Genomic DNA, 13,711 nt, shown 5'->3' with positions numbered 1-13,711 from the left:
GCAAACTTCGATGGAAGTGGCCGGCATAAATGAGAGACTAATCGTAATTACAAATTCCCTTTTTGTTTTCTCAATGCCGACTCTAAATCCATCTCGCTGTGAGTGAGATTGTTTTCCACTCAGTAAGACCGCTGCCACACGGAAATTTTAATGTAATTCACATTGAATGGCATTTGTTCAATTTACTGTTTTGTTCTACACGCTGCTACACGACCAAAACTAATGCCTTTTGCAAATAATGGCACGATGGATAAAAATTGGAGCGTACACAATATTTAGTGGCCTACGATATGTTACGAAAATGATTGCGCTCTGAGCGAAAGCAGCTTTCTAATTCCGTTGACGCCTTACATGTCACACGTAACCAACCTGCTGATCACGACTATCCATTGCGAAGCTCAGTGGCGGTGTCGGCGTTTGTTTACGAAAGGGTACGGAAGGCAACAATTTTAAAGTGCACGGGCTGGCCATGGAGTTTCAGCTACGTGCACTTCACACACTAAAGCAGGTTTCGAGAGCAACAATATAGGCATTGCCTATAGTGTGGCGACCGACGGATAAAACCTTCGAGCGTACGCGCCCGACGGCAAAGCATGTAGCTCCGTTGCGTCCTCGCAGGATGGTTTGCTCGAGCAATAAATGTTAAGTGCACATAAAAATATGACCGTCCCCAGCCGTATGAAGAAAGTAGACGCCAAATTCGCAACATCTGCAGCACTGAATGCAGCGAGCTTACTGCAACGATGCTGCCTGCGAGAGCAGTGGACAACGGCACTGTGGCCGTGTGCTGTATGCGCCCTAGTTGTCGGTAGGCCTAAACAGTTTCACACCGAAGCCGCACTCGGAGCTTCGGAATTGATCAGCGCTATAGTAAATGGTCTCTTCGTGGAACAGCCTTACTGCCAAGCTAACTGTCTCAGAGTAGAAACAAAAGTAATCTCGGCGACGCATTAGCAGCGAAGTCAGTACGAGATGAAATGAGCTGAGCCACATATTGGCAGCTGGGAGCTGCGAGCAGAAATTTGCTTGTATCGCAGTTAGTTCAAGAATATCGTTGCAGAAGAGTGGTCCTCAGTAACGGCTTTTTTAATTAACTTTATCCAGCCTCCTATTATTTACGAGATCAACAGATTTAAGCGTGCTTTTTTTCTGACGGCAGCTCGCAAAAATTCGCCATGCCGGCAACGGCAGGTTGCGGCAGGCGGTTTAGCCAATGTCGTTGACGGAGACATCGTCGACACAACATCCGATTTCAACCGTTGACTTGCACTCGCGAGGCCGAACTCTTGTATCAGAACCAGCCTGTGTTGATAGCTGGCCGGCGTGAAATGTTCCGAGCCTCCTCGCATCCACAGTAACCTTATCGTTACCCGTCTCCCTAAAAAACATGCACTCAGTGCATCATATCGCTCGCCGCAGGGACAGGGCAAAATATCTGTACAAAAAATATTCGACAGATGAGACAGCAGTCTATGTCGACGCGGCCGAATACTCCGACCGTGATGCTTTTTCGCTTGCAGTAGTAAACTACAGTGGACGGTTGTTGGTTGGGTGCTCAATCCCTGTCAGATCATCTGACGAGGCTGAGGAGGCGGCCATAGCCTTGGCAATAGCCTCTACCTTTGCGCAGGCCATTTTCAGCGATTTCAAATCTGCAATTCGTAGCTCTTCAAAGGCCTGGTCTTCCCCGTAGTCCTATCCCTCTTCTATTCCACCAATCTCCAACTCCACAAATCTAAATGATCTGGGTACTGGTGCTCTCATCCGAACCAGGGAACGAGGCGGCCCACAATTACGTCCGATGATTTGTCGACCGGGCTGTGGCGCCACCCGTTCTGCGGACGGTGGGATATCGTATGCTTACATTTCTTACACCACCATGCACTACTCCAAACGAACACTTTACCGAACCCTGCGATTTATGCTCGCATATATCCTAGGGTCTACACATCATAGTGCATTCTATGTGGCGAAAACGCTACCCTCTCACATATACTCTGGGCATGCCCTCGAGACTCCCCTCTCGCAGGTTTGCAGCTTTCGAATCAAGACCAATGGGAAGTCGTGTTGCTTAGCTCCGACTCGGACATACTCATTCGGATTGTGACAAGAACCCTAGAAGTCGCAGAGCGCCACGACCTCATGGCCACTTGATGGGACTTTAACCCCACACTATTTTACTGCTTACAGTCGAAGAAAATGAAGTTCTGCTCATCCCAGCATACATGCGTTCTCAGGTGCAGAGGAGGCGCCAGATCGCACAATTCACTTTTTCGCGAAGCTCTTTCTTCAAGGAAAATTGGTGGTAAATCGCTGTGTGTGAAATGTGGATTTAATAGATAGTTTGAACGTCTAGCACTGGCAGTAAATCGGGCACAGCAGGATCGGGATACCAGCCGCAGGGCACAGCTTCAGCGCGAGAGAGATGGGCGCCGGAGACCAGCGATGGTGATGGCGATGCCGCAGGGTTGTTCCTTCTTCGTCTTCTTTACATTCCCCCCGCGTGAAGAAGTCGCCATCCTGGCGATTCACGGAGAAGAGACAACCAGAGGGTTGTAATACGGCTTGAGGCGGCTAACATGGACAACCTCACGGCCGCGGCGGCGGTGGCCGGAAGGGGTGACTGGCTCGATGACGTAGTTAACAGGGGATGTGCGTTCCAAGACGCGATAAGGTCCGTGGTATTTAGTTTCTAGTTTGCTGGTGGCAGGAACGCATAGCCAAACGAAGCTGTCGGCCAGGAACGTCGGAGTAGGGGTATCGCTATCATGCTGATCTTTGCGATAGCCTTGAGTGTTGGAGGTAAACGTGCGAGCTAGCTGATGGCATTCCTCAACCTTCTGTACAATATCGGACAAAGCACTGTACTCAGAGGCATCTGGATGGTATGGCAAAATTGTGTCCAGAGTAAAAGATGGTTCACGGCCGTATAAGAGAAAGAAGGGCGAAAAACCAGTTGTTGCTTGGGTGGCAGTGTTGTACGCGAATGTTACGAATGGCAGTACCTGGTCCCAGTTGGAGCTTCCAGATTCAGATGTAACATACATTGCGAGCATGTCCCCAAGCGTACGGTTGAAACACTCCGTGAGGCCGTTGGTTTGCGGGTGGTACGCGGTTGTAGCCCGATGTATCGATTTGCAAGACGACATGAGCTCTTGGACTACTTCGGAAAGAAAGACACGACCTCTATCACTGAGTAACTCGCGAGGGGCGCCGTATCGAAGAATGAAGTGGTGCAGAAGAAAATGGGCTACCTCTCGGGCTGTCGCCGCGGGAAGTGCAGCAGTCTCGACGCAACGGGTCAGGTGATCGACGGCGACGATCACCCATCGATTACCAGCGGCGCTGCATGGTAGCGGACCATAAAGGTCGATTCCCACGCGATCAAACGGGCGAGCTGGACACGGTAAAGGCTGGAGAGGGCCAGCGGGGTGGCGAAAAGTCTTGCGTTGTTGACAGGCGGTACAAGAGCGAATGTAGCGCCGTACGAAATTGTACATTCCCCGCCAGTAGTACCTCTGACGAATTCGATCATAGGTTTTCAGCACGCCGGCATGAGCGCTTTGCGGGTCAGTGTGATGGTGTGCACAAACCTCGGAGCGTAGGTGGCGCGGAATGACAAGAAGCCACGTTCTGCCGTCTGAGTTGTAGTTCCTTCGGTAGACAAGGCCGTCCCGAATGGTGAAATGGGAGGCCTGTCGGTGGAGTGCCCGAGGATGCGTAGCCGCGGAAGTAGTGCCAAGGATATCTAGCAGGTTAGAGACCCAAGGATCTTGTCGTTGCTCGAAAGGCATATCCTCAATGGTGAGTGCTGACAAGGATGCTTGAGGAGGGGACGATGAGTTAGGCGAGTGCACCGGTGACCGAGAAAGAGCGTCGGCGTCAGAGTGATTGCGGCCAGAGCGGTATACTACACGGATGTCGTATTCCTGTAGCCTGAGAGCCTATCGCCCTAGGCGGCCAGACGGATCCTTGAGAGACGCGAGCCAGCAGAGAGCGTGATGATCTGTAACTACCTCGAAGGAGTGGCCGCATAAATAAGGGCGGAACTTCGTTACAGCCCACACGATTGCTAAGCACTCCTTTTCGGTAACGGAGTAGTTGGACTCGGCTTTGGTGAGAGCACGGCTTGCGTAGGCGACAACGTATTCGGAGAAGCCAGGCTTGCGCTGGGCGAGGACGGCGCCGAGGCCGACACCACTGGCATCGGTGTGAAGTTCTGTAGGTGCAGTAGGGTCGTAATGGCGAAGGATTGGCGGTGACGTCAGAACATTTCGCAGTGTCGCGAATGCATCATCGCAGACTGGCGACCAAGAGGAGAGGTTAGGGGTGCCTTTCAAGAGCTGTGTAAGGGGGGCTATGATGGTTGCGAAATTGCGAATAAAACGACGAAAGTACGAGCAGAGGCCCACGAAGCTTCGCAGTTGTTTCAAAGTGGTCGGTTTCGGAAAGTCAGCAACGGCGCGGAGCTTCTCAGGATCAGGCAGAACTCCATCTTTGCACACAACATGTCCGAGTATTGTGAGCTGGCGGGCACCGAAGCGGCACTTTCTGAGGTTCAGTTGAAGACCGGCGCGGGTTAGGCAGGTGAGGACCTGGCGAAGTCGAGTCAGGTGGGTCGGGAAGTCGGTTGAAAAGACGACGATATCATCGAGGTAGCATAAACAGATGTTCCATTTTAGGCCGCGAAGTACAGTGTCCATCATTCTTTCAAATGTGGCTGGGGCGTTACAGAGTCCGAATGGCATAACATTAAATTCGTATAGTCCGTCTGGAGTAATAAAGGCGGTCTTAGCGCGATGCTCATCTGCCATGGGTACCTGCCAATATCCAGAGCGCAAATCGAGTGAGGAAAAGAATTCTGCGCCTTGCAAGCAGTCTAGGGCATCGTCGATTCGTGGGAGGGGATACACATCACGACGAGTAATTTTGTTGAGGCGGCGATAATCGACATAAAATCGCATGGAGCCATCCTTCTTTTTAACTAGGACCACAGGAGAAGACCATGGGCTACAGGATTCTCTAATTACTCCGCGTTGCAGCATGTCATCGACTTGTTGGGCAATAACACGGCGCTCAGTCGGGGACACACGATATGGCCGCTGATGGAGAGGTGGATGAGCGCCAGTGTCGATGAGGTGGGAAACGGTCGTCGTGCGACCCAAGGAAGACTGCGCGATGTCGAAGGAGGAGCGGAATTGGCGTAGAAGATCAAGAAGTTGCTCGCGGTGGCGCGGCTCTAGAGCGCTGTCTACAGAATGGTCAAAAAGGTCCCGCTGTAGCGGATCGGAAGCCACACGAGTTGGGGTCAAGGCGTCAACTTGGCAAACAGGGAACGACTCATCATCAAAGGCGAACAGAAGGTCGACGGGCTCGATGCGGCCAAGGCACTCCCCTTCGATCAACATAGCGGGAGACGCCAGAGGATTGGCTACCAGCAGTGTGCTAGCGCCGTTGTTCATGTCAAGGACGGCAAACGGCAGCGGTAAGTGGCGGCGGCGGCAGATAACGTTAGAGGGCACAAAGAGGACTGTCGCGGCGGTAGTAAAAGAGGCAGTGAGGGGAACCAGAACAGCGCTAACGGGTGGGATGGTTGTGTCATGAGCTACGAGGAGTTTGGCCGCTAAACGAGGACGCGGCTCGTGGAGCAGGGCATCAGACGGTGCATCCCTCGATTAAATGAGCTCTACTTGAGGACTGACGCAGTCAATGATAGCATGATGCTTGGACAGGAAATCCCAGCCGAGAATGACGTCATGAGAACATGTGGGGAGGACGACGAATTCGATGATGTACAAGGCTGCACCAATGACGACGCGAGCAGTGCAGACAGCTGTCGGCTGTATACTGTGAGCGGATGCGGTACGAAGCGATAGTCCCTCGAGGGGCGTAGTCACTTTTCGGAGGGAGCGGCAGAGTTTTTGGCTGATAACTGATACAGCGGCAGCGGTGTCGACGAGCGCAAGAGTATGAACACCTTCAATGATGACAGGAATAACATTCGCGGGATTAAGACGAGGACTTTGAATTTCTGTCGAATACGCAGTTCGTGCCTCGCGAACTGCGGCATTTAGTTTTCCGGCTGGGTAACGGGTCGTCGGCGCATTGGCGAAATGGAGAGGCGACGTGGTGATGGCGAACGACGAGGGAGGAAGTCCGGAGGATCAGAGGGTGCTGTTGGAGGACCCGATGGGACTGGGAACTGGGGGGCCAAATAAGGTGGCGCAGGCCGTGCAGCAAAGGCCATATTTATTCGGCGCCGGCAGTAGCGTGTAGTGTGTCCAGGGATGCCGCAGTGGTAGCAAATAGGCCTGTTGTCTGCAGTGCGCCATGGAGATGGTGTCTGACGCAAGGAGGGAGCAAAGGCTGTTGGTGCGGACCGCATGGGGGCGAAGCATAGGCATATGCTGGCTCAGGCGGTGGACTTGAAGTAACTTCGGCATACGTGCGACGCCATACTTGAGGAGGAGCCGGCGCGAATGCTGGAGCGTAGCTCAGTGGCGCAACGCCGGACGATGACATTGTGGGCGTGGGGAACGGCATTGAGGGTGCGACCGGAGCTGATTGAGGAACAAGATTAGGGACGACTTCAGACACATGCTGCTGGATTGCACGGCGAAGCTCCGGAACAAGGCCAGTTGGTGTCGACTCCTTAATATATGGCTGCAGAGACAGTTGTCGCGCGACCTCCTGACGTACAAAAGCCTTGATGTCTTCAGAGAGGCTAGATGACTCCCTCTCCGCGGCAAGTTCAGCAAGTGATGCTTGAGACTGGCGAATCAAAACACACTCCTTGCGGAGTTCTTCGTAGCTTTGACAAAGGTCGTATATTTCCTTGACCGTAGTGGGGCCTTTGGCGACGAGCATGTTGAAAGCGCCGTCATTAACTCCTGTGAGGACATGACGTATTTTAACGGCCTCGGTCATGGTCGGGTCAACGCGGCGACACAAATCAACAATGTCCTCAATGTAACTGGTGAACGATTCACCGGGCAGCTGTAGTCGCGATCGAAGACGCTGTTCCGCGCGGAGTTTTCGGACGGTGGGGCGGCCAAAGACATCAGAAAATTTGGTCTTGAAATGCGCCCAGGTGGTAAAGTCGGACTCGTGGTTTCGAAACCACAGATTTGCGACGTCGCTCAAGTAAAAGATGACATTATTAAGCTTACGATTGTCGTCCCAGTTATTGTGGCGGCTGACCCGTTCGTAAGTGGACAGCCAATCGTCGACGTCGTCATCGCTGCTTCCACTGAAGGTAGCGGGGTCCCGTTGGCGAAGGGAACCTGTGCAGGTGACTGGCGGATGTAGGTGCGATGAAGTAGGCTCCGTCATTGGGGTAGTCAACGTTCTGCTTCGATGTTCCAGGGCGAGATGGGTACAGGGAACCTCAGCTTGACCTCCACCAAGTGAAATGTGGATTTAATAGATAGTTTGAACGTCTAGCACTGGCAGTAAATCAGGCACAGCAGGATCGGGATACCAGCCGCAGGGCACAGTTTCAGCGCGAGAGAGATGGGCGCCGGAGACCAGCGATGGTGATGGCGATGCCGCAGGGTTGTTTCTTCTTCGTCTTCTTTACATGTGGTTTATCGCAGAACAACTCGTTCAGCCAACAACAAAACTCTAGCTACACCCATCGCTGCAGAAGAATGCATTAAAGTGTGAGCTGAAACTACAAAATAGTGAGACAGTGATTGCAAGATCTATGCTGTTCGCAAGCATGGCCGTGTCTGCGTCGTGTCAGGCTGTTTCTGATTAGCGCCGCCGTCGTCATGACCCGTACCAACAGCACCTCATAGGATCGTACAGGCGACGCCACACCATACAAGCCGCACCCAGTAGGGCCGTTGCATTGCCGTCGTCATTTGCTCAAAAACTCTTGCACGACTGTAACGTCGTGAAACAGTGTTGGCCGTCAAAATGTCCCATCTGGCAGACGATTCGCGGGTCCCTGAGCGCTATCTTTAACATTACTTTGCCTGAAAACTAAAGCGTCCCCAATTGTGGTTTTCATAATGTGTAAGCTTGTCTTTGGAAGAAGGGCTGACGCAAATTTCGTTGATATCTGTTAGCATTAAAAATTTGCTGGAGTTAGCCTTTTAGGTCCATTGGGCCTGTAGGTCATGGCAGGCAAGCAGTGTCGCCTCCCAGTCCTCCCAGAAAAGGTTAGAGAAGGGGGAAAAAGATCGGGCCAGTTGGTGGGCCTATACCATGGGGTAGGTGTCAACAGTCTACCCACAGTACTGGCACTGCTCTGTGAACTGGGGGTCGAAGTTTTTAGGCATTGCCGGGCCCACCATCGTGTTGGTGAAGAGGCGCTGGACAGTATATCACTCGCTTGATCTAGTCTTGATAAAATGTTACAATGTTGTTAAATGTGCAGGCCGCATTAGAATCAATGTTCTGAGCCGATTCGAATCCATAGAAAACTGTCCGGAGGGAGAGCGCGTTGGCAGCTGCAGAAGCTACCTGGTTCCCTTCACAACTCTGGTGGTCAGGAGCCCAGACGAGAGATCGGTACTCAGAATTTCTATCCCGACTGCAATTTTTATATATGCTGTAAACTACGTGGGTTTTAGACCCATGCTCAAACTTCCGACAAGCCCCTGGTGAGTCGATGATGATAAATTTTGAGGTGTGATCTGAAGCGGCGTGAGCAATGGCCACATTTAGAGCATGCATTAAAGACTTGGCCTTGAAGGTAAGACCACCGATTGTGTTGACGTTTGAATGACTTCGGCCGAGTACTACACGAATGGGGGCTGAAGGCATCCGCGCAAAATAATCCTGATTAGCCGCCACGATGGCGGGACAAGGCTTCCGACCGGCAGGTGCCGCCTATTATGGTAGTCTCATGACATGTTGAGAGAGAGACGCAGCACTCGCAGAGCACGTCTCCAGAGTTTAGGGACCCAGAACCTGTCCTGTGTGAGCTGTTTGTGCTTAATATTCAGGCGAACAAGAAGGCGGCGACTCACAATGTCTTTGTGAGACGAGTATATTGATTCATGAATTGCGCTTTCGGAAGTTACCTGAAAGTGTTTGCCACGAACAGGGCCATGAGAGGACCCAGAAACTTGGAGATTGCAAGGTTGGAGGCACGTTTCATGATTTTGCGTAAGATGACTTAGGAAATATCCTCCTAGGGCTTCCACAAATTTCACTTTACGTTAAAGACACACGCGTGGTTTAAATTATTTGGAGCTCTCCCCCACGGAGTCCCTAATAGCCTGTTAAATATTAAAGTACACATACATCTTTTCCTGGATGGATTGCACAGTAGCGCACTGTGAAATATGAAAACCATTTGAAAACGTTCGTTTAGGCGAACTAACAATAATGAAGATTGTGCTTCGGTCCCACTCGACACCACTGTCCGCAAGCGCTCCTACAGTTTCTATGTGCAGCCTTGGTCTGTGCACACCACTGCTTACTTCATATCCGAAACATATATAATCCAACTCAACTTCCCTTCTTTATTATGAACAAGGCGCCCGCAGTGAGGCTGAAATGCGTTTGTCTTATCTTTGCGGTTGGTCAGCGCTGAATAATTTCACTAATAAATATGTCCCCACCAAATGGTTTTCCGTCAAACTTTGGAGACCTTTGGTAAATGCAATATTATGTATTTTCGGTGCCGTATGAAGAAATAAAATATATATGTAACCATCGAATTTTCTTTGTTAAAGAAATGCGATTTCTTTAGCCTACCATGTGCCCTTTCAATATAGTAGCACCGAGGGCTAGAACGTATCGCAGCGCATGCCCCGATTGATGCAAGATATATGATTCTTGTTATACGCCCGACAGCTCTACATACGCCTGCCGCGTCGGAACCGATCAGCGAACAAGAATTGGGGCTTGTCCGTTCACGGAACTCGTGTAAAGATACCGGTGCTAAGGTACATGGTAGCCTAAAATGCCATAGCATGCAGCTTTCTTTATTAAAAATTTTTGTTACTTTCTTTACGCAGAACTCTAGCTTTTGTGCATCCACTATTGACATCTTAGTACTTTCTCATATGGCTATCTGCACCGCGTTTTTTCAATGCTTTTATGACTGCAGAGGTTTCGACTGCGTCAAATGCTTTCTCGTTATCAATGTCACCAATTTATAAGCTGGTTATATTCTGAGAATTTATGTATCCTCTACTAATAGTACAAATATGATCGATGGTAGAATACCCGATCCCAGAACCTGCATAATCATTTGATTCATCAGATTCTAGCGTTCCCTTGATTCTACTAGCGTTCACTGTAGTAAATACCTTTTACATAACGGATAATCAGCTTATTAGTCTGTAATTTTTCAAGTCCTCAACAACCTTTTTTATGGATTAAGATAATTTTAGTGCTCTTGCAAGCTTACGATACTGCCGATGTCGTCAAACATTTCGGAAGCAGGATGTGCAGTTTTTGAAGCGAAAGCACCTCCACGCTATGTGCAGCCAAGGTCGCAGTGCGGAGCAGAAGCCGCTACTGCTCATGCGCCGCAATCATATATAGCAACCAGATATGCCGTTCCACATGTATTCCACTGGTACGCTCGCAGTAGAGAGGAGGAGGAGGGTAACGGCGTGGGATAGAGCAGACCAAGTGGAGCAGGAAAGCGTCTGCCGTTATCGCATGCGCAGGGCCAGAAAGTGGATTCTGCATAAAACACCGGTTTGACTTTATGCGTGCAAAGGAATTCTGGTTATGTTTTAAGCAACGCTCGGTTACTCGCAGCCAAGGATTTCGCTACACAATCAGCTCGGGAGCGTTCAACCTCTGTAATTTGGTAACCCCCCCGTCATTCAAGATATCTGTGGTCACGTGATCCTCCGCAACTGATTTCCTCCTTTTGATAGGTTCCAAATCATTCGTCCTTTGTTACTGGAGGAACGTGTTATGGCTTTTCAGTATTGATGACCTCATAATTGTCCCGACTACTTCAGCTACTGTATATGTCAGTATATAGCCCCTCGGCTACTTTGACTATCCTGTTCATATTCGTAATAATATTTTCCGCCATGTCCCTCACTGAATACACCTGACTTTTGCATGTATTTAAATGTCCTTTTCAACCCTTTCGGACTAACATCGCTTTTTAAAGCATGCACGAAGTTTTGCATATTACACCTCCTTATGTAGAACTATACGCTTATTGATAAGGTTTGATATTTTTGACCGCTCTATCGTATCTGTTCGATTGGAGACTTTCATACGTTGCCGTTTCTTGATATAATCCTCCGTCTCGTTGGATAACTTACTGGTATCCTGTCTTACAATCATATCGCCTACTTTTACCGCACACTCAATAATCTTATCTCTGCTAACATTTTTCATTGCTTCTTGACTAAGGTTGCCTTTTTAAGCTACATTTTAATTATCACTTTTTTTTTGCAGCTAGGCAAGGATAAAATATCTACCCATTACTATACCAAGCTTGCTTAGAAGAAGACTTCATAGACTTGTAAGTGGAAAATTTGGTGGATAATACCTAAATAATCTGAGATTCACTGGTTACATTGCCTTGCAAATTTGATTAGGGGACGTATTCTAAATAATTATTAGTGACATCTGCAAAAAAAGCAGATAGGCAGGCCTAAAGAATAGGGTGCAGGAGGGTAAGGTAATGCTCAAAAACCTAGGGAAGAGAAAACTGTTTACAATAGGTAGCGAAGCACTGGAAATAATAGGCGAATATGTCTACTTAACACTGGCAGTAACCGCAAATCCGGGCCATGCAAGTGAAATATTTTGAAAATAAGATGAGAATGGATCAACTTTGGTAAGTACTCGCAGACTTTGCCTGGCAGCTTACCGGTATCCCTGAAGAGGAAGGTGTGTAATAATTTCGTGTTACCAGTACTCACTTAAGGGGGCTCAAACGTGGACGCTAACGAAAAGGGTTCTATTTAGGTTGAGGGTGAAGCTGAGAGCTATTGAACGGAAAATGGTAAGTGTAACCTAAAGAGATAAGAAGCGTGCAGGGTGGGCCAGCGAAATAACTCGATTTAATGATTTCATAGCCGAAACCAAGGAGAAGGAATGATCATGAGGAGGACATGTATTGGGAAGAGAGGATTATCGATGTTGGATTAAAGAGGACAAATAAGATAACAAGGGAAGGCAGAAAGTTAGGTGAACGGATAAGATTAGGTTTGCAGGTGTCGAGTGGATTCACCTAGTGCAGGAGCGTGTTTAAAAAAATAATATGAGAGGACCTTCCCCCTGCAGTTGGTATAATACGGTTGATGATGATAATAATGACGAAAGAGCCATGTGTTCCCATGATGTTTCTGCGTGTTGGACTTCATCAACGTAACTGAAAATCCGCAGTAAATTCAGGTTTTTGATAATTTGTGTTTTTTATAATGGGTATAAATCAAAACATTAGGGGAAAAAGAGAGCTCCGTTTTTCATGTATCACGTGACAGCGGTAATCGATTTCATTTGCTGCTCTCCTTGGTGATCTTGTTTTGCGTCTGGCTACCGCGAATTCTCACGTTCCCTCTGGCGAAGGTCACTAAGAATTATTTTTTTCTTTCATATCATGTTATTTAGTGAGCAACATACATGTCGTGCCGAACAGATACATACAGAAGGATAAAAACTGAGAGGTCGTGGGGGGGGGGGGTCTCAACGGCAATATTTGGTTGTTTTACTTCAAACTTCTAATCGTTTGTTTACATGCTTTCATTTTATTTCACACGTAAGAACACCAAGCACTCCTTACGCTTTCCTTGTCGCCAGTTGCTTTCGCCTGCCTTTGTGTGTCAGCACGCATGACTCATAACGAGCTGTTATCAGAATTTGCATAATAGCCTAACAAGGACAATGAATCTGGCAGTTTTGAGGTCATAGATAGCGTAGGAAACTTTGATCACACAGCCGCCGCCCCGCCTGTTAGATCACGTCCCACTTGACACTCGCACTTAGACGGCTCGTTCCAAGTCATGCACTGCGAATGAGGGCGGCGCTGGCGAACACCCTGAAGAATATGTTATACGCAAAATAAATACCTAAGGCAGCCAACTGAAAACCATCGCCGTAGCTCGAAGCAGCAGAGCACCGAACGAGGAATTCGGAGGACGCATGTGGTTGCCTTTAGTACAAATGCCTAATTTCACGAGGTCTAACCCGTCTTTCGGGATGTGGGCCTCAGATACTGCACCTTTCGTTGCCTGTAAGCCAATTACTAATAAAAGTGTTAGCGCCGCCGTGGTGGTGCAGTGGTTCAGATGCCCGACTACTGTGCCGCTATTCCTGCAATCTCGCCACAAGATGGCGGAAGCAAAAACACAACAGGAAGCTAAAGATAGCAGAAGTTAAGGCAAAAGCTGAAGAATACGCAGCGCAACTCGCGAGACAAAATTGGGAACAATTCAGCGACTCACTTAAGGGAACCTTAGGTACGGCCAGAACCTGGAATCTCCTAAGAGCACTAATCGATCCGACCAAAACAAAATCAGAAAACAATAAAAGCATCCACAGATTCATCCACTCCTTCGAGGGTTCGGACACCGACCTTTTAGAGAAGGCACGAAAAAATGTTTCGGTGGTCACAACCCCTCACGATACCAAGGAACCTATCGCGGAGCCGAAAACGAGAGACTCGACCGCCCAATAACTGTGGAAGAAGTTTATGCGGCCATAAGGAATACGACCAGAAACACGGCAGCAGGAGCCGACAGAATCGACAACGCCCTAATCCAAAACCTGGGTG

Source organism: Amblyomma maculatum, chromosome 2 (assembly GCF_055883805.1).
Source record: "Amblyomma maculatum isolate TAMU_Amacu chromosome 2, ASM5588380v1, whole genome shotgun sequence".
Lineage (NCBI taxonomy): Eukaryota > Metazoa > Arthropoda > Arachnida > Ixodida > Ixodidae > Amblyomma > Amblyomma maculatum.
Note: the sequence above shows the minus strand (reverse complement) of the source record.